This window comes from Cyanistes caeruleus, chromosome 28, assembly GCF_971803275.1.
Source record: "Cyanistes caeruleus chromosome 28, bCyaCae1.hap1.1, whole genome shotgun sequence".
NCBI classification, from domain to species: Eukaryota; Metazoa; Chordata; class Aves; order Passeriformes; family Paridae; genus Cyanistes; species Cyanistes caeruleus.
Window position 1 is genome coordinate 4973277 of NC_141728.1, and position 21373 is coordinate 4994649.

The 21373-nt window shown below is 48.0% G+C and overlaps 1 protein-coding gene across 2 annotated transcripts in view; it reads right to left on the reverse strand.

Annotated features, from left to right (window-relative positions):
- The window catches only part of LOC147649094 (uncharacterized), a 111796-nt gene that overhangs the window by 59143 nt on the left and 31280 nt on the right, over positions 1 to 21373 (reverse strand). The window lies entirely within an intron of this gene.

Sequence of the window (21373 nt, forward strand, 5' to 3'; positions counted from 1 at the left end):
TGGGATGGCAGCAGAGCCACACGTTGGCTCAGAACTCGCTGCACAGGCCTGCTGAGAAAACTCTGTGACTCTGCTGCGCGTACAACTCCAAGCAGGAGGCAGCGGGGCAGGAGAAAGCATTCACCATGAAAAAACAAAGAGAAATTATGTCCAAACAGATGTGAGGATACTCTGGGAGTTTGATCAAATGCTCTAACTCACCACTGCCTGGGCTCATCTTCAGCAAAACTAGTTTGTTCAAAGCTGAACACCTTCCAGGAAAGAGAGATTGCACTTTCCCCTTCACTTGCCTTGCTGTGGGAGTGGAAGATGTCCTTCCCACAGGGAATTCTGGCTACAGAATTAGGATGATCTAATTGTTGGATTTGTGGAGGGCTGAAATCAGCTGAGAAATGGCCATGGAAAGGTGAGAGCTTAGCTCCAGAGCAACTTCTAAAATGGAATCATACCTAAATTTCCAAAACATTAAAATGACCTCAGGGGTGGGTTTTAAATCATCAAATAATTGGAACAGTTGGTATCAGCAGGGAAGGGAAAAGATAGACTGAAGTAGTAGGATATACTCCTTGCACATTCACTTGAACAGTGAATTCAAAGAACAACACCAAAGCCTGGCAACCAGAAACCCCCACTGGATACGGGAGTCAAACAAAATAAAAAAAAGACAAATTGTGATTGGAATGATCAGATCAAATTATCTTGGCACAAAAGTCCTGGAGCTAATGGTTACCGATCTTTCAAAAGCTTAAAGAATTCCTGGGATAAAGCAGAAACTGTAAATGACCAATGGAAAGCACCTGATGGAATATACTGGATATGTGGGGAAAAAGCATCCAGTGAATTACCCTGCAGGTAGAAAGGATCCTGCACTCTGGGAATGATTTGACCCTCCTTTTTGCTCCTAAAGTCCAAAAGTAAACTATTAGGAGCACCCCTAGATGAGAGCCTGGGCAGAGAAAAAAGAGAGCTGAATCTTGAGTTTCCAAAAGCAGGAGGGAATCACAAGTGGGGACAAGATGAGTGGCCTGCAGAGAGGATAAGAGCTTGGCAATAGCCCAGCAACTTGGGCTCAAGACGGGAGCTGGGGATACAGGAGCCCAATTTACCTATTCAACCGACTAGGAAGACTTCAAGCCATGGTAGAAATTGTATCAAATCATAGCTCTGATGCTCTCGAGTTATCAGCTAAACAGCATTCACTAATGCAAGCATTTGTGTGTCAGAAGCGAATTGCTTTGGACTACTTGTTAGCAGAAGAACGGGGAGTCTGCAGCAAGTTCAATGAATCTGAATGCTGTGTAGAAAGAGATGACGATGGAGAAACCATAAGAAACCTTGCAGCAGAAATGAAGCAAGTGGCACATGTAGCGGTTCAAAAATGGAATTCTATCCTTCAAGCTTCTTGCTGGGATCAATTGTTTGGGGGGAATTGTCTGGGGAAAGATTGGTGGAAAAAATGAGGATTTTTAATATGATGTAAAATAATGGGGCTCTTATTTCTGCCTTGTCTCATCCCATGTTTTATCTGATTCATCCATTCTCTTGTCTAAGGCATGCAAATAGCAGCAATGCCCATTGATCCTGAGTTAGCTCCAATAAAAACTGGCCAATCCAAGGAAATACCCAAAATATCTAAAAGAACAGAATTGAAAGAAAAGAAAGAGAGCAGAGCTGCTGAAGCTCAGGCCAGATTTAAAGCTCAGACACAACTATTTGACCAGTAGCATGAAGCTACTGCACAGCCAAAATACAGCTCAGGATACAATAGGCATTACCTGCACTGATGTACAATTAAGCACCCAAACAAAAGAATCAAATACTAAAATAACCAATCTTATCAAAAATTATTCATTGTAAGTACTGATTATGAAATAAGTGAACTGTATCCAAATTGATCATAAAAGCACAAATTAATTAATACATAAAGAAGGCAGAGGGACTGTGACACATAGCATGAATAAAATCGGGCTAAAGTTATAATCTTGTCTGACAAGAATCCTAGCATATTTCCAGGAAACCTTCCCTGACGAGATTCTAGTGACATGCAGCAAGACCAACATGAATATTCATCTGCAAGGGGCATATCTCCAAGAAACCTCCGTCCCATAAGATTAGAACGATATGCACTCATAAATATTCATCTGCAAGAAGTGTATTTCCAAGAAACCTGATGAAATGACAACATATATGCCCAAAACAGCATGAATATTTGTCGGCAAGCAGTGTATTCCAAAGGAGCCCTGAAGAGCCTGAAAACATATAAAAAGCACCTTGGGACAGTTGCAGTTTGTGAAGCACGGTGGGGAAATGCTGCAGAGCCTCCTCCCTGTCTCACCTGGTGCTGTTCGCCTGGCACAGCCCCAAACTGATTTTTGCTTATGGTTTCCTTTTGATGATTGTAATTTGATTCTAGAATAAATTTCTTCTTTTTACTAATCAAATTGGCTAATCATTTATAACAAATGAAATTAGAATTTGGACAACTAGGTCCCTTGAGCTAATAACAGTTGAATTAAAAATGAATACAATTTAGTAAATTGAATAGTAATTTGGTAGAAAAGAATATAGTTTAGTAAAAGAATACAATTTAGTAAAAAATTATCATTTATATATATGTAATTTTCCAGTAATTAAGTATGATTAAAGCATAAGCAAGAAATTAACCGTTTTATGGGGAGGGCTTGTTACCCCACCTCACACACAGAACTGACCGGGGTACGGAGGCTTCCCACCCTGCCTCACGTACAAAACAAAACCCTTAAAGCTAAACTTGTATACTGTATGCTTACACATATTCATTAATGTTTGCCATAAGTTTCCTCCTATTTCTGATTTTTCTGATTTTACGTCACTATTCTTCACGGCACATGCTCCACTTGTTGTTAGGGGGTCTTCAGTCTTCTTTTGGTGGTCTTTTGGTGAAGGCTTCTCCTCTTCCTCGTTGTCCTTTGGATAAACTTTCAGGTTTGTGGGTGCGTACTAAGTGTTGTTATGTGAGTCTACTCATTAGTCTGATATTTACTGATTTTTAGGCCCAATGCCTAAAGTCATTCTAATTTTGTCCATCTCAAGGCCATTTTCCTCTTGGGACATCACTTATCTTCCAGACTACATCCTGTACCTCAGTTTTAACATGTAACATCTGTAAAGGGGTGCATCTGCCTTGTAACACTGATTCTTTTGGTTGCTTCTTATAATAACTTTAATAAGAGTTACAATTTAGTTAGCACAAATCAATTCCATTTATTACACCACCCTCCAGGGTACCCAAAATTTGAATATAGATCCCTCTCTGCTGTGCTGACAATTTCACACCCATTTAGCTTGATGTTAAGCTGCCAGCACAACAAAAATCCACCCTCCCCTGCAGCTAAAGAAGCAACTTAACAAACTAAAGATCAAAGTTCCAGGGCCAGACTCAGGGACAGGGTGCTTTCCACAGCCAACTATCGTGGCCTGTAGGTTCATGGCCCCTCTCCAGCACCCCCGGGGAGCAATGCACCCTTCCCACAACTTGTGAGCACCCTCAGCCTAACTTGGGGTACACTCACCCTCCTTTGGTCCACTGGAGAGGGGCTGCAGGGAAGTCCTCCTCAGGGAAGTGCTCCTCTGGAAGTTGAGGGGGCAAGGACGAGAGGGAGGTCTTTTGCATGGGATAATAGAGGATTTATTGCTCTGGGGAATCTTGGCGGCAAAAGACAGAAAATGCGAGCGTCTAACAGCTGAAAAAAGGAGGTGGTTCAAAGGGAAGGTACAAAACATCAGCTAATCAGAGATATCCTGGGCAGGGTAAAAGGCAGGGTTCACAAAATCATCATCCAATTGGGGCCCAAAGCACCAAGGATCCACTGTGACACTGCAGGGCCCAAAGAACCAAGGATCCACTGTGACTCCACGGAGTGTCATGGAACCGTGGAGACCATTGTGACACTGCAGGGCCTCATGGAACCATTCTGACACCAAGCTGGCTGGGAGTGTGGATGTGCTGGAGGGCAGGAGGGCTCTGCAGAGGGAGCTGGACAGGCTGGATGCAGGGCCCAAAGCCAACAAGGTGAGGTTGAACAAGACCAAGTGCCGGCTCCTGCACTTTGGCCACAACAAGGCCTGCAGTGCTCCAGGCTGGGGCCAGAGTGGCTGGACAGCGGCCAGGCAGAAAGGGAGCTGGGGCACTGATGGCCAGCAGGCTGGACATGAGGCAGCAGTGTGCCCAGGTGGTCAAGAAGGCCAATGGCCCCTGGCCTGGATCAGGAATGGTGTAGCCAGCAGGAGCAGGGCAGGGATTGTTCCCCTGTGCTGGGCACTGCTGAGGCCACACCTCGAGTGCTGTGTCCAGTGCTGGGCCCCCAATTGAGGAAGGCCATGGAGGGGCTGGAGCGTGTCCAGAGAAGGGCAACAAGGCTGCTGAGGGGTCTGGAGCACAAGTCCTGTCAGGAGTGGCTGAGTGTGGTGGGTTTTAGCTCCAGCTAAAATCACCAGAGTACTTCCTTCTTTCTTGCTGTGAGATATGGATGAGGAGAAGGGCAAAACAGGCTTAAAACTTAAAAGGAAAAAAGATAATTTAAGGTCAGGTCTACAAGAATAAGAAACAAGAATAAAACTACCAGAAACATTTCCTCCCTCTACCCAACTTTTCCTTTCCCAAGTGACACGGCACAGACAAAACCTGGGATGTTAAAGTAGTGCCAGCCATACAATAGTCTTTTCATCAGTCTGTGCAGGGAGAGGAGTTTTCTCTTGTCATGCCATGGAGAGTTCTCCACAAGAAACAGTTTTCTCGTGGCTTTTCATTTCTACAAATGGCAGTCACCCAGGCACAAACTCTGCCCTCTCCTCCCATTTTCACACCACTCAGAGGTGTGTTCATGGGCCATGAGCTCAAGGGGTTTTATTTTAAGGATGAGTTATTCAAAGGCAAAGGTTCTCTTCATGTCGGTTCGATTGGGAACGGCTAGGAAGAACGACACTGGACTCTCAAGGGAGTCACAACACGAGAATTCCCTAGTTTATTGCTTCAGCCCTGTCTTATAGACAGATACGTGGAAAGTACAGAAAAGAAACTCTTATTGGTTAGCAAAGTGCTACATTACCATCATTGGTCAGGGGCACACTGCCCCCCTGACCCTCTCCTGCAAGGAGAAACAAGAGGCTGCAAAACAACACCTGCAAGGCTGTTTAGTGTCCCTGAGAATTGTTTTAATTCCTTCTCATATTTTTCCCAGGATACTTTCTCAGGCAGCCTGAGGAGCCATGTGGCCTGCAATTTGTACAGGCACTGTGGTTCAGATTTAGCATCCATAATTCACCCTTTTCTGTTAGAAAAAATAAAAAAGGCAGTGTTTGTTATATCCTACTGGGCCCTTGTAGGATAGAGAACAAACACAGCTCAATAGGTTTCTTTGCTAGAACTTTGAATGGATGCTGATCTAGAATTAATCTAGAATTTTGGCTTATGTTTTGGTATTTAAGAATTGTTCTCCTTGCAAGGACTTGATGGTTGAGTCTAATATTTCTAATTCAGTGAATTAATACACACACTATACAAAACACTATATACAACATTGTTAGTCTGTTCGAATTGACAGTCTAACATGTCAATAGAGTAGTTTGAAAGAACACCAAAGTGATAAAAACAATGCACAATGCAATTTATGCTGCTTTGATCCCCTCTTCTTATCCTGCTTTTTTTTTTTTTTTTTTTTCATTGGATTTTTTCTTTAAATATAATTGAGGTGTTTTTGAGGGATTTATAAAGTTTACATGGTTGCTGTTATTGTTTATCGGGTTTGAACTAAGGATGGATTTCAGGAAGGTTCAAGGAACTTGAAGTTACCATGTCTTCGCGGCTGGTTGTCAGTTCTGTAAACACAAGACTTAAAAGGTACAAAGTGAGTAAATTTGGGTCCCGCAGGGGTTGCAGGACTTTGGCGCGGCTCAGGCCGCTGGAGGGCTTGTTGAGGTATTTCTTTAGGTTAGTGCAGAAGGACCCGGCAGAGGGCCTGCCGCTGTCTTTCTCTCTTTCCGCCACCTTTATGGGTGCGGGGGGGGCGCTGCTAGAGTTCAGATCGGGAGCGCAGCACGGCAAGTGCTCTCTCTCCCTCCCGCGCCTCCCCGCTGGAGCGCGGGGGGAGCGCAAGGGTGAGCGCAGCCGAGCACGGAGGAAGCGAGGTGGGTGCAGGGCTAGCGCGTCCCGTGCACGCGCGGGGCGAGCAAGGTTCGCCGGCCCCCCCCGCCGCTTTTTCGCTGGTACTTCGGACGCGTGCGGGGCGATGCCCGCCACGGGCCTGGCCCCGGCCCCAGATCTGGGCTTGAGCTTGGGTTTTTTCGGGGTTCTCGCGGCCGGCCGGCGGCCGGCCGAGCTGCGGCCGGTGGCGGCGGGCAGGCGCAGGGGGAGTGAGGTTGTTGCTCTCCCTCCCCCCGCCGCTCCTCTGCCGGGGGCAGCCGCGCGCCCCGCCGCGTTGGTACCAGGGGGATTGGTTCGCGCATGCGCGGGGCGAGCGAAGCCGCTGGTCCCCCCCGCCGCTACTCTGCCGGGGGGAGCCACGCGCCCCGCCGCGTTGGTACCGGGGGTATTGGTTCTCTCGGACCCCCCGGCGGCGGTGGCCCGCGCGCCAGGCACTGGGGGGGCTGAAGAGAGGCCCCTCTGCTGGCAAAGCCCGCGCGCCGAGCTCCGCGGATGGCGGCCGCTCAAACCTCTCTGGAGAGGGAGATCTCTGGGCCGCAGATTGCTCTCGCTCGCCGCCAAAGTCTTCCGAGGGTCCGGGCAGAGTTAAAAGAGCACTATGCAGCTCATCCATGGTCTTATCTCCCAGTTTCTCATCTTGTACAAAGGAGGAACTTTCGGCATCAAAGTTTTTCATCCCAGTTTCACTGTCCTCAGACTGGCTCCATTTCAGCGCTTTAAAAAGCACTCCCCAGGTGGCTGCTAGGCTACACACGCTGATATCTCCGTTAATGAATTCTGACCATAAATGGTTCTCTACCAACAGCCAAAGTTCGAGATCAAAGGCATTGTCCATAGTTATATCAAAACCTTGCTCTTTCACCCACTGAAATAAAGCGCGCATGGCATCTTCAGAAACACTGAGTCCTATGCGGGGCAGGGCATCCTGCCATGCAAGGTAGGCAAGCTGTTCATCAGCTGAAGTGCAGTTCCCCATTTTGAGGACTTTATCTTGGCGGCTCCGTGAATGCAATTATGCACACGCTATCGGCTCAGAATCGGGATTTTGAGCTCTGCTTCACCAAGATGGCCATTCCAAGCCCGCTCACTGGCAGGGCTCCACTATCCCGTTGGTTTCCAGAACCAGCTTCCTCTAGGAAAGCCCGGGAGAATTCCACTTACCCCTCTAGGGGGAAGGGCTGGCTTTTTCCCGCTCGCTGCTTACCCTCAGGGGATTAGCAGAAGTGACGTCGGTTGCTTTCTGACCTCGGGGGTCGGCTGCACTTTACCGGACCTCGGGGGTCGGTTCAACATCACGTCGGGCGGTCACCAGATGTCGTTTTGATTGGGAACAGCTAGGAAGAACGACACTGGACTCTCAAGGGAGTCACAACACGAGAATTCTCTCTAGTTTATTGCTTCAGCCCTGTCTTATAGACAGATACGTGGAAAGTACAGAAAAGAAACTCTTATTGGTTAGCAAAGTGCTACATCACCATCATTGGTCAGTGGCTCACAACCCCTCTGACTCCCTCCTGCAAGGAGAAACAAGAGGCTGCAAAACAACACCTGCAAGGCTGTTTAGTGTCCCTGAGAATTGTTTTAATTCCTTCTCATATTTTTCCCAGGATACTTTCTCAGGCAGCCTGAGGAGCCATGTGGCCTGCAATTTGTACAGGCACTGTGGTTCAGATTTAGCATCCATATCTCCTGTTTGTAATTCTTGTTCTCTTAAGTCTGGGTGTATTTTTGTTTGCAATTCTAGAACTTCTCTGCAGTCATGTATTAATCCCTCCCCTGGGTCTCCATATAGAAACTGAGCAGGGCTTTGTACATTTGTCACTTTTAGTTCCAGTTCTGGGGAAGTTATCAAAATACCCTCATATTTTAATATTTGGCTATCATTCAACCATTTTTCAGCTTTCTGATCAAGAATTCCCCTAATATTGTGGGGGGTGTATACTTCTAGCAGTGCTCCAAAGGTTACCTTTTGGGCTTCTTCCACTAACACAGCAGTTGCTACCAGAGCTTGTAAGCATGTTGGCCAACCTTTACTAACTGGATCTAAGAACTTGGAGTAATATCCCACAGGTTTTCAGCTTTCTGCTCAATCTTGGGTCAACACTCCATAAGCCGTTTGATTGGCTATATTAACAAATAATTGAAAAGGCTTATCTGAGTCAGGAAGGCTTAGTACAGGGGCCTGCAATAGTGCTTCTTTAACTTGCTCAAAGCTTTCCTGGCCTTTTTTAGTCCATTTCAGGTGATTTGTGGTTAATTATTCTTATAAAAAATTCACTTTTTCACTAAACCCTTCTATCCACTGCCTACAGTGCCCCAAAAGACCCAGGAACTGTCTTATTTCTCTTTTAGACTTTGGGGTCCCATGTTTACAATTTAGTAAAAGAAGGTACAATTTAGTAGATATATTCAGGTATATATTTCTATATATATGTGAGTATAATTGGCGAGTGGTTACAAATGGTTAAGGCATAAGCAAAACTGACCAGGGCACGGGGGGGGGCTTCTCACCCTGCCTCACGTACAAAACAAAGCACTTCAAGATGAACTTGTATACTGTATGCTTTTACATATTCATTAATGTTTGCCAGAAGTTTCCTCCTATTTCCAATTTTTCTGACTCTAAGTCACTTTTCTTCACAACACATGCCTCACTTGTTCTAAAGGGGTCTTCAGTCTGTTTTGGGGTCTTTTGGCAAAGGCTTCTCCTCTTCCTCGTTGTCCTTTGGATAACCTTTCAGGTTTGTGTGTGTGTACTAAGCGTTGTTATGTAAGTCTACTCATTAGTCTGATATTTACTGATTTTTAGGCCCAATGCCTAAAGTCATTCTAATTTTGTCCATCTCAAGGTCTTTTTCATCTTGGGACATCACTTATCTTCCAAACTACATCCTGTACCTCAGTTTTAACATGTAACATCTGTAAAGGGGTGCATCTGCCTTGTAACACTGATTCTTTTGATTGCTTCTAATAATAACATTAATAACAGTTACAAATTAGTTCACACAAATCAATTCCATTTATTACACCACACTCCAGGGCACCCAAAATTTGAAAATAGATCCCTCTCTGCTGTGCTGACAATTTCACACCCATTTTCCTTGATGTTATGCTGCCAGCACAGCAAAAATCCACCCTCCCCTGCAGCAAAAGAAACAACTTAACAAACTAAAGATCAAAGTTCCAGGGCCAGTCTCAGGGACAGGGTGCTTTCCACAGCCAACTATCCTGGCCTGTAGGTTCGTGGCCCCCTCCAGCACCCCCGGGGAGCAATGCACCCTTCCCACAACTTGTGAGCACCCTCAGCCTAACTTGGGGTACACTCACCCTCCTTTGGTCCACTGGACAGGGGCTGCAGGGAAGTCCTCCTCAGGGAAGTGCTCCTCTGGATGCTCGAGGGTTATCACTTCCTCCCCCAAGAGCCAGTGGAGAAAAACCGCTGTGCTGCACTCGGAGGCAGCTGAGGGCCAGAACTTGTTGGATAAAATCCACAGTTCGTCCGTGGGGTCCATTCACAGGGCCCACGTTGTGCACCAGCTCTCGCTTCTCACCGGAGCTGATCTGGCTCTGTCACTGGGGCCTGCACAGGAGTGGGTCACACCCCAGGAGCAGGATGAGCCCAGCTGTGACTAGAGTACTCACTCTACAGCTTCTGGCTGTCAGTCTGTGCTCTTAGGAGGCAAGGACGAAAGGGAGGTCTTTTGTATGGGATAATAGAGAATTTATTGCTCTGGGGAATCTTGGCGGCAAAAGACAGAAAATGCGAGCGTCTAACAGCTGAAAAAAGGAGGTGGTTCAAAGGGAAGGTCCAAAGCATCAGCTAATCAGAGATATCCTGGGGAGGGTAAAAGGCAGGGTTCACAAAATCATCATCCAATTGGGGCCCAAAGCACCAAGGATCCACTGTGACACTGCAGGGCCCAAAGCACCAAGGATCCACTGTGACTCCACGGAGTGTCATGGAACCGTGGAGACCATTGTGACACTGCAGGGCCTCATGGAACCATTCTGACACCAAGCTGGCTGGGAGTGTGGATGTGCTGGAGGGCAGGAGGGCTCTGCAGAGGGAGCTGGACAGGCTGGATGCAGGGCCCAAAGCCAACAAGGTGAGGTTGAACAAGACCAAGTGCCGGCTCCTGCACTTTGGCCACAACAAGGCCTGCAGCGCTCCAGGCTGGGGACAGAGTGGCTGGACAGCGGCCAGGCAGAAAGGGAGCTGGGGCACTGATGGACAGCAGGCTGGACATGAGGCAGCAGTGTGCCCAGGTGGCCAAGAAGGCCAATGGCCCCTGGCCTGGATCAGGAATGGGGTGGCCAGCAGGAGCAGGGCAGGGATTGTTCCCCTGTGCTGGGCACTGCTGAGGCCACACCTCGAGTGCTGTGTCCAGTGCTGGGCCCCCAATTGAGGAAGGCCATGGAGGGGCTGGAGCGTGTCCAGAGAAGGGCAACAAGGCTGGTGAGGGGTCTGGAGCACAAGTCCTGTCAGGAGTGGCTGAGTGTGGTGGGTTTTAGCTCTAGCTAAAATCACCAGAGTACTTCCTTCTTTCTTGCTGTGAGATATGGATTAGGAGAAGGGCAAAACAGACTTAAAACTGAATCGGAATAAATAAACTTTATGATCAGGTCTACAAGAATAAGAAACAAGAATAAAACCTCCAGAAACCTTTCCTCCTCCCACACCCAACTTTTCCTTTCCCAAGTGACACGGCAGAGACAAAACCTGGGATGTTAAAGCAGTGCCAACTGTACAATAGTCTTTTCATCAGTCTGTGCAGGGAGAGGAGTTTTCTCTTGTCATGCCATGGAGAGTTTTCAACAAGAAACAGTTTTCTTGTGGCTTTTCATTTCTGCAAATGGCAGTCACCTGGGCACAAACTCTGCCCTCTCCTCCCATTTTCACACCACTTAGAGGTGTATTCATGGGCCATGAGCACAAGGGGTATATTTAAAGGATGAGTTATTCAAAGGCAAAGGTTCTCTTCATCTCTGAGAACAGAGGTTTCCTTCTCTCCGTGGGTGCAAAGGGTCTTCATCAGCTCTCATCTCCCTCTCTCTCTGTTCAAGCTCTCATGGGATCACAGCTACTCCACCATCTGCTTGGCTTCATCAATGGATACCTTTGCCCAGTTTCATTTTTATAATCAGGGGGTCTGTTGGGGTGGACCTTCCGGGTCCCCTTCAGTCTTCTTGTGGATGTGTGACTGCAACCACCCCTCCTTTCCCTTCTTTCTTTTGGCCATCTCACTTCCACTTTGGACACTCATTTTTCCAGTGACCAAATTCTCCACAGTACACACATTGGTCTCTACCCAGTTGAGACGGGCCTTGTTTGGGTGGTCCTTGTCCATCCCTTCCTTTCCTTTTCCCTTCCTCCTGTACCACTGCTACTAGCTTCTCCATTTCTTGCTTATATCCCTCTTCTCAATTGCTGAAAACTCTCCATGCCTCTTCCAATAAGGCTTCTAAGTTTCACCCATCTGCCCCTCAAAGCTTTTGGAGTTTACACCTCATGTCCCCCGTGGATTGTTCCAGAAATAGATGAACTAGCTGCTGTATTCCTACTTCAGAGCCCGGCTCCAGTGGTGTGCGTCTGTGCATCGCGTCCTTCCAAGGATCTGGGAATTCCCAGGGAGATTCCCAGGGACTTTGTTTGATTGCATATAAGGCTGCCCAGTTCATGGTTTTAGGTCCAGCCCTCTCCACTCCCTTCACTCTCCACTCCTGGCAGCTTTCTGACTTTCTCCTTGCACTCGACTGATTTGGATCCCATTGTGGTTCCTGGAGAGGAAAGTATTCTTTTCCATCCATTTGTAATATTTTATAATGGTCCTTTGCCAGGTCCCCTGCTGGTTTTAGAACCAATTGTTTCTCAGTTTTGGTTAATGCATCTAATAACAATTGTGTGTCCCTTCAATCTGGGTTATGTTGTTTGACTATATATCATTAACATTTGGCAGTGTTTACTGGGTCACTCTGATAATTCTTTGTGACTTTTTCTCAGGCCTCTGTGTGGAGAGGAGAAAATGGTTCCTTAACTACCATTGTCCCTTCTGGTCCTATTGCTTCCCACAAGGGTGCCTGTAGTCCCTGCTTTCTGCTCCGGGATGCAATCGGGCTACCTGGGGGTGTTGGGGCTGATGCCCCCTTAAAGCTGTCGGGAGGAGGTGGAGGGGAAATGGAGCTTGCAGGTGTGGAGGGGGCAGAGGGGCAAATGGAGCTTCCAAGTGCACCTCTTCCTCCTGCTGCCTCCTAAAGGGAGGGCTGATTAAATGAGTACAGTTCTGTTCTTGCTGGGCTGCTGCTGGATAGGCCTTACTCAGCCTGATGCACCTCTGGCCGAGGCTGCAGCTCCAACAGCACCGTTTGAGCTTCCCTTTGTTGGCCTCATTTTCTTTCTCAAGGGCCAACACCAAAGGATCAGAGGGGACTTTGATCCCACAGTCCCTCTGCCATTCAGGGTTATTCCAGAGGGAGAAAAACATATCACAACCCCAAAGCTCATCCCACTTCCCCTGGTGTCTAAGGAAAAGCATGAGCTGCTATAGATGTACAAAATGCTCGCGGTGAGAGACTTCTCCAGGGTCAAGCTGTTCAGGTATAAGGAATTTATTATTTGGATAGAGGGAGGAAGAGACCCGTTTCTGCTGCCAGCCACAGCGTACATGTGGTCAGGGAGGGAGAGATTGCAGAGGGGAGAGCAAGAGCTAGGGTGTCCTAGTTTAGGGAAAATTTTGGAGAAAACTCTAAATGGGGGTTTCCCTAGGGAAAAAAATTCAAATGACCCCACCCCCCGCAACTGATATGGGAAGGGAAAAAATTTTCTTGTATTTTCTAGTATCATAACGTCACCTCAGGACATTCCACCACTTATTTTCGAATCGTTAACTTATTATCAAAATTAATATATATATTTTAACTCTACAGCACATACAGTATATACAGAGAAGGGCATTCATTTATGATTCTTATTCAACAATCAGATCTCCTGGAGGTACACATTGTGTTATTCCATCTTTCTGCATTATCCACTATGTGCAACTCAATCTCTGAGCAAAGACAACTTCACGAATGGGTTTGTCTGCACTTGAAGTAGAATAGATCTAAACTGTCTTTCTTAATAAACCTTTGACATGTACCACTTGGACTTTGTCTCCATCTACTATATGCAGGGGCTCAGATTGGGCTGGGCCTGCTCAGTTGGTGGAACCTCGGGCTTTAACTATCTATGTGGCCTTTGCTAGATGCTGCTCTTGATTTTTGAAAGACCTCTCACTCAACACTTTCAAGGTAGTCTTTAACAGTCCATTGTACCTCTCCACTTTCCCAGCAGCAGGTAGGGGATGTGGTACACCCACTCAATGCCGTGGTCCCTAACCGAGGTGTCTGTAAGGCTGTTCTTGAAATGAGTCCCATTGTCTGACTCAATCCTCTCAAAGGTGCCATGCCTCCAAAGGACCTGCTTTCCAAGTCCCAGGATGGCGTTCCGGGCAGCGGCATGAGGCACAGGGTAGGTTTCCAACCATCCCATGGTGGCTTCTACCATTGTGAGCACGTAGCGCTTGCCTTGGCGGGTTTGGGGCAGTGTGATGTAGTCAATCTGCCAGGCCTCCCCATACTTGTATCTGGACCACTGCCCACCGTACCTGAGGGGCTTCAACCGCTTGGTCTGCTTGATCGTGGCACACATCTCACAGTCATGGATAACCTGAGAAATGCTGTCCATGGTTAAATCCACCCCTCGGTCTCATGCCCACTTATAGGTGGCATCTCTACCCTGATGACCTGAGGCATCATGAGCCCATTGGGCTAGGAACAACTCTCCCTTGTGTTGCCAATCTAAGTCTATCTTTGACACCTCTATCTTTGCAGCCTGATCCACCTGCTCATTGTTTCAGTGTTCTTCATTAGCCCGATTCCTGTGGACATGGGCATCTACATGACGGACCCTCACAGATAGTTTCTCTACCCTAGGTAGCGATATCTTTATTCATCAGCAGCCCAGACTGTCTTTCCTCTGTGCTGCTAATTGGCCTTTTTCTACTTTTCTAGCCATCCCCACAGAGCATTAGCTACTATTCATGAATCAGTGTTGAGGTAGAGCTTCAGCCACTTCTCTTTTTCAGCAATGTCCAGGGCCAGTTGAACAGCTTTGAGTTCCGCAAGTTGACTTGATCCACCTTCTCCTTCAGTGGCCTCTGCGACCTGTCGTGTGGGGCTCCATACGGCTGCTTTCCACTTCCGGTTCATCCCTACGATGCGACAGGAACCATCAGTGAACAGAGCATAGCGTGTTTCTTCTGCTGGCAGCTGATTGTACAGTAGAGCTTCTTCAGCCCGTGTCACTTGTTCCTGCTCCTCTTCATCAGTGAGACCAAAGTTTTCATCTTCCAGCCAGTTTGTAATTATCTCCAAAATCCCAGGGCAATTTGGGTTTCCAATATGGGTGCGCTGTGTGATGAGGGCGATCCACTTGCTCCATGTGGCATTGGTGGCGTGGTGGATAGAGGGAACCTTTGCCTTGAACATCCACCCCAGCACTGGCAGTCGGGGTGCCAGGAGGAGTTGTGCGTCTGTGCCAATCACTTCTGAGGCGGCTTGAACTCCTTCATAGGCAGCTAAAATTTCTTTCTCTGTGGGAGTGTAGTTGGCTTCGGACCCTCTGTAGCTTCGGCTTCAGAATCCCAGTGGTCGGCCTTGAGTCTCCCCAGGCACTTTCTGCCAAAGGCTCCAGGACAAGCCATTGTTCCTGGCTGCAGAGTAGAGCACGTTCTTCACATCTGGTCCTGTTCTGACTGGGCCAAGGGCTACTGCATGAGCGCTCTCCTGCTTAATTTGGGCAAAGGCCTTTTGTTGTTCAGGACCCCAATGGAAATCATTCTTTTTTCGGGTGACCAGGTAGAGAGGGCTCACGATCTGGCTGTACTCAGGAATGTGCATCCTCCAAAAACCTATGGCACCTAGGAAAGTTTGTGTTTCCTTCTTGCTGGCTGGTGGAAACATTGCAGTGATCTTATTGATGACATCAGCAGGAATCTGACACCATCCATCTTGCCACTTTACTCCCAGGAACTGGATCACTCAAGCAGGTCCCTTAACTTTTTTCTTCTTGATGGCAAAACCAGCTTCCAGAGGATCTGGATGATTTTCTCTCCTTTCTCAAACACTTCTGCAGCTGTATTTCTCCAATCAATGATTCCAAGTATGTACTGTAGATGTTCTGGAGCCTCACCCTTTTCCAGGGCAGCCTGGATCAGTCCATGGCAGATGGTGGGGCTGTGCTTCCACACCTGGGTCAGTCGGTTCCAGGTGTACTGCACTCCCCTCCACGTGAAGGCAAACTGAGGCTGGCATTCTGCTGCCAGGGGAATGGAGAAAAATGCATTGGCAATGTCAATAGTGGCGTAGCACTTCGCTGCCTTGGACTCCAGCTCGTACTGGAGCTCCAGCATGTCTGGCACGGCAGCGCTCGGCAGTGGAGTCACTTCATTCAATGCACGATAGTCCACAGTCAATCTCCATTCTCTGTCAGACTTGTGCACAGGCCAGATGGGGCTGTTGAAGGGTGAGTGGGTTTTGCTGACCACCCCTTGGCTCTCTAGTTCTCGGATCATCTTGTGGATGGGGATCACAGCATCTCGATTTGTTCTATACTGCCGGCAGTGCACCGTTGAGGTGGCAATTGGTACCTGCTGTTCTTCCACCTTCAGGAGTCCTACTGCAGATGGGTTCTCTGATAGTCCAGGCAAGGTGTTCAATTGCTTGATGCCCTCTGTCTCTACAGCTGCTATCCCAAATGCCCACCAGAGTCCCTTTGAGTCCTTAAAATACCCGCTTTGGAGGAAGTCTATGCCCAAAACGCATGGGGCCTTGGGGCCTGTCACAATGGGGTGTTTCTTCCACTCATTTCCAGTCAGGCTCACATCAGCTTCCACTAAAGTCAAGTCCTGTGATCCCCCTGTCACACCAGCAATAGAAACAGATTCTGCCCCCACATGTCTTGATGGGATTAGCGTGCACTGTGCACCAGTGTCCACCAAGGCCTCATATTTTCATGGTTCTGATGTGCCAGGCCAATGAATCCACACAGTCCAAAAGACACGGCTTTCCCTAGCCTCTACCTGGCTAGAGGCAGGGCCCCTCTAAGCCTGGTTATCCTTTCCTTGGGTATATGTCTTGGATGCTCCTTCAAGGGAATGTCATCATGTCATCATCATCATCATCATACTTGGCAGTTTGACTGCAGGCTACTGGAGCGGCTTTCTTTTTGGTGGAGTATCCCCTCTGAGTCTTGCTGTCTTCCAATTCAAACATCTGTTTTGCCAGAGCAGCAGTAGATTTTCCATCCCATCTTTTCATGTTTTCTCCACAGTCACGCAGGAAGAACCACAGCTCAGCTCGTAGCTTTTTCTCCCTATCTGGAGAACTTCTGCGTTGAGTACCAGGGCTCCTGATCTGTACTGCTGAGACTGGAAGAAGGTCCTCCCTGAGTTTCTTGAATTTCTCCTCCATTTTGTCTTGGAAGTTTTGCATACATGTTCCCACAGCTGCAATTGTTGCCTGCATGGGGCCATGCACGGTATCTGCATATGCTCAGAGCTTCTTCACCATATCCAGCACAGTCTCCTCCCTGTCATCCCACTTCATTGTTGCTAAAGCAGAAGCGTATTCTTGTGGCCCAAGTCGAACAAGTTTTCGCCACATCACAGATGTACATGGCACCAAGTCTGGATTTCTAGTACCTAAGTCACCCACAAAGACAATCTCTACTATTGTCATTTCTCTCAAGCGCTGAATCCCTTGTTCTATGGTCTTCCAACGAGTTTGCTGTATATAGAGATCATCTGCACACAGATATCTTTGTGCCACACTTCTCAGGACCCGTTCCAGAGACTCTAAGGGTCAGCCCCCCTCATCATTCCTTGGTTGATAACCGGATCGTGTGACAGGGACCCAGATGCCTCGCTTCAGTGCCATCCAGATCTGTAGCCTCACCTGCAGCATCCCACAGACGGACTAACCAACTAATTATTGTTGGCTTGGGTTCACTGTCTGGTTTGGCTGCTGGCTTAGGCTCACTGTCTGGTTTGGCTGCTGGCTTGGGCTCACTGTCTGGTTTAGCCTGAGTCACTGGGGTAGCTGCTGATTTATCTCCCTGCCCTACAGTATCTAGCACCGTGCCATAAGCATACGCTAGGGCCCAGCTTATTGCAATGAGATTTTTCTCCTTAGAATCATCATAGCAATTCTCTTCCAGATATTTCCCTACTTCATCTGGGTTCTGAATTTGTTCACGTGAAAATTCCCAGGCTGGGGGATCAGAAAATTTCTTCAGAGTCCGGCCCATTCTCTCCCATTCTCTACACCACTCAGAATTTCTTACACCTGAGTCTACTTCTGGGGCAGGGGTCTCGTTGGCTCTTCTGGATATCTCAGCCCTCACTCTAGAGAAGTTGCAGACCATATAGAGGAAGCTCAACAGCTGAACTACCAGGAAAGTGAGCAGGAAAGTGGTATCCTTAACACTCAGGGGAAACTGGGTATTCTCAAAGAGGGACATAACAGATTCAAAGGAGAAGAAGGAAAGGAAAGACTGAAAAGCCTCATCCCCTGCTCTTCCTCTAACAAACTGGGTGCAATTACCAATAAACTCCCAAAATGTGCTGCTGGGACTGGGAGGCAGGGTCGGGCGAAGAAATCAGAAGCCAAACATACATGGCAGAAACTTCAGTAGTTTTATCAACTTCCTATAAATAATTATCACCAAGCCCAGTACAATAACCATTCTAATCTGTGCCCCTCTACTGTAAAAGAGGGAAAAGACAGGTATCAAAACATAAAAAAATTCTAGGGACCAGATCCACATGAAGGCCTCCACCCCGAGAGATATTATGCATCCAAACAACACGGCTACTGACTGCTTTATCCCAATACAGAGTCAGTACAACCAAAATACAATCACTAATCACTACAGGTTTTTACACTTTCTCTTCCCACGTGCTGGGCGCCAAGAACTGTATTTGTCCTAATTTAGGGCAAATTCGGGAGAAAAACTCCAAATGGGGGTTTTTCCAGGGAAGAAAAAATTCAAATGACCCCTCCCCCCTAAACTGGTCCGGGAAAGGAAAAAAAATGATTTGGAGAGAAGTGGAAAAAGCTGTTTATTTAACAGAAATTGAATAATATTAAATAATAAAACCTCTCACTGTTCGATGGGATGGCAAATCCAGGAAGAAAAGTCCTTTTCATGTGGTGTAGCTCGGCTCGCTCAGGTTCTTATCAGTCCCTCCAGCGCTGGAAAGTGCCGAGGCCCAGGCCCCGGTGGGCCACAGGCGTGAGCTCCCGGGGTTTGTCTGGGTGTTTTTCAGTCCAGAGCAGGTTTGCACAGATCCAGGAAAAAAAAGGAAAAAGAGGTTTAGGGAACTCCTCTGCCTCAGCTAGCTAAAACTAACTAAAAACCAGAGAGAAGCTCTGTCCTGCAGTGTATCCATTCTGCAGACACCACAGTCCAGGAGCCGGGTGTGGGGGAGTGATGTTTTTTTAACAAAAACTGCACATTTCTTCTTCACCCACCTTCGCTCTCAGAGCCAGTCTTCAAGGTGCAGAACTTAATATATAACATAAACCAGACGACTGGGGATACCAGTATCATAAAGTCACCCCAGGAAAAGGTGTGAGCCAGTGTGGACAACCTTGCTCCACATTCCCCAACCCCATCCTCTGTGTCCTCCCTCACCTGGGACCTGCTTTGCTTGGAGAGCTGCCTGCACTCAGGAAAGAGAGGTTTTCCCCTTTTTATTATGAAGAAATCTGAAACTCCTAAGTTCCATTGTTGAAAACAGATGCACTCCTCAAGTGTGTGCCAGCCCAAGGTGCCACCAAGGAGGTTCCCCTTCCCCGAGGCAGAACCCTGCAAGGAATGTTTGAGACCTTTGCACTCCTTGACTGAGGCCCTGCAGTGTCACAGAGGCCCCTGGGTTCCAGGAGGTTCTGCACTGTCCCAGTGGATATTTGGCTCCATGGAGCCCCACGGTGTCACAATGCTCTTTTTGATTCCACCAGGCCCTGATCTGTCACAATGGGCTTTTGGTTCCATGAGGTTCCGTCCTCAGCAATGGTCTCTGTAGTTCCAAAGTGTCACAAGGGCCCCTTGGTTCCAGGAGGTTCATTGGTGTCACCATGGTCCCTTGGCTCCATCAGGCATCCCAATGTCACAAGGGCCCCTTGGTTCCAGCAGGTTCCTGGAGCAGGACTTCCCCTGGGCCACAGAAGGGCTCCTCTGCTCTGTCCAGCAGCTGGGGCCATAACTCAGGGCATCTCCCCCTCACAGCAACTGGGGAGATAACCCAGGCCGCACATCTGTCCTGTCCTGACTTCTCTCTGCTGCCAGGGAGCTGCAGTTCCCAGCTGCCCAGAAACATCTTGCCTTGAGAGCAGCCTGGATTCTGGACTGACACACACTTCACTTTACAAACTAGAAAAGCTACACAAAACTTGCACAAAGCACAACTCTTCTGCATCGCCCCTGGAAACGGGCAGGGCTTCTGTGCCAAGCCTGGATGCATCTTGGTGCTTCCTTTCTGGAAGCTGAGGGAAAGAAAGGGCTCCAGGTGTGCTCCACCATCAATTGGGTGCTGAGTTCCATTGACTCCTAATCTGTGCCAGCTCTTCACGAGCTGTAATATAGGGAACTTGATTGTGCACTGGGTTTGTATCCACTAGCACTTCTTTGGGTTATCCTGTGGAGGAAGCAGTCTGTTTAAAGTCTCTTGTCTGTTAATCTGGAGTCCATTCAGTAAATAATTCATTTTCTAATAGACCTAATGGGCCATTCTAATGAACTTGGGAGCAAGAGCAATTTGGGGTGCAGGTGGCCTGAAACAGAGCTCCTGCCAGAAACCTGAGCATAGGCAGGACTTGGCTAAGTGTTCACTCTATTTGTAACAACATATTTCATTCCAAGAAATACAAAGAGAGAAAATTTTTTTCCTCATTTATTCTTTTCCTGTTTATGCACTGATATCAGCAATCCCCAGCTGATATTGATCCCCAGAACCTCCTCCTGCACTCTGAATAGATCTGAAAATCAAGACCCTTCATGGCTGACAATCCATCAGACTTCGTCCCTACCCCCACGCCACCAATTCCCTCATCCAAGCCCTGGCACTCAGAGCAGCCTTGTGCAAATCTGAGCTCCCTCCCCTCCAGGCTGGGCCTGCAGCTTTCAGCTCCTTGGCTCCAACTCCCACCTGCTTTCCTTGCAGAAGGAGCTGCCCCAGACACAGAGGGATGTTCATTCCTTGTCAGCAAACAAAGCAAGGGAAGGCACAGCTCCATCCAAACAAAAGTCATTCCTGTGCTGGATATTCAATCCACTTTGCACAGCAGACAGTCTCAGTGCAATGGAAAACACCTTCTGTGGCCAGCACAGGTGCCAAGATGCCCCAGAGCTTCCGTGCCCCGATTCTGCCCAGATTTGCTCTTTGCACACACGAGGCACACGATGAAGGCACGAGCTGCCTCCATGGCCAGAGGGAGGAAAAGAGAGAAAGTGGCTGAAGAGCTCTCTTGTGCAGAGCCACAGCTGCACTAATCCCAAACTGCTGGGATTGCTCCCAGCAACTTGATCCAACAGCCTCTGCAGCATCTGTTCCCCGGCTCAAAATCTGTCTGGATGGGCAGGCCCGAGGAGTGCTGGGGAATGGAGCCACACCCAGGGGTGTCCCCAGGGCTCAGGGCTGGGGCCAGCTCAGTTCAATCTCTTTATTGCTGCTCTGGCCCAGGGCACCCAGGGCACCCTCAGGCAGCTGCCAGGGGAGCCCAAACTGGGCTGTGTGGGAAATGCAGGCACAGAGAGCTCTCAGGGCCTTGAGCATACAGGCCCAGAGACAGAGGTGGACACAGAGTTTGACCTGAGAGCACAGGGAAGGCTTGGGGCTTTACAACAATGAAGCTGTACAAACATGAAGGAAGAATAGGAGCTTGGAATTTAAGTGGAAATATATTTGAAACATGCTTTCAGAAACTAGAAATATGCTTTCTAGAAGTGAATAAATATGTTAAGTAAGATAATAGAGATTTTGAAGTTTCACATATAACCTGTTCTAAAGTCAGTAAGGAATTACAGATACAGCAATGTAAGTTTCTGTAGTGTTCTATGGTTGGATAAGAAAAGACACATTGCAGCAGCATCGT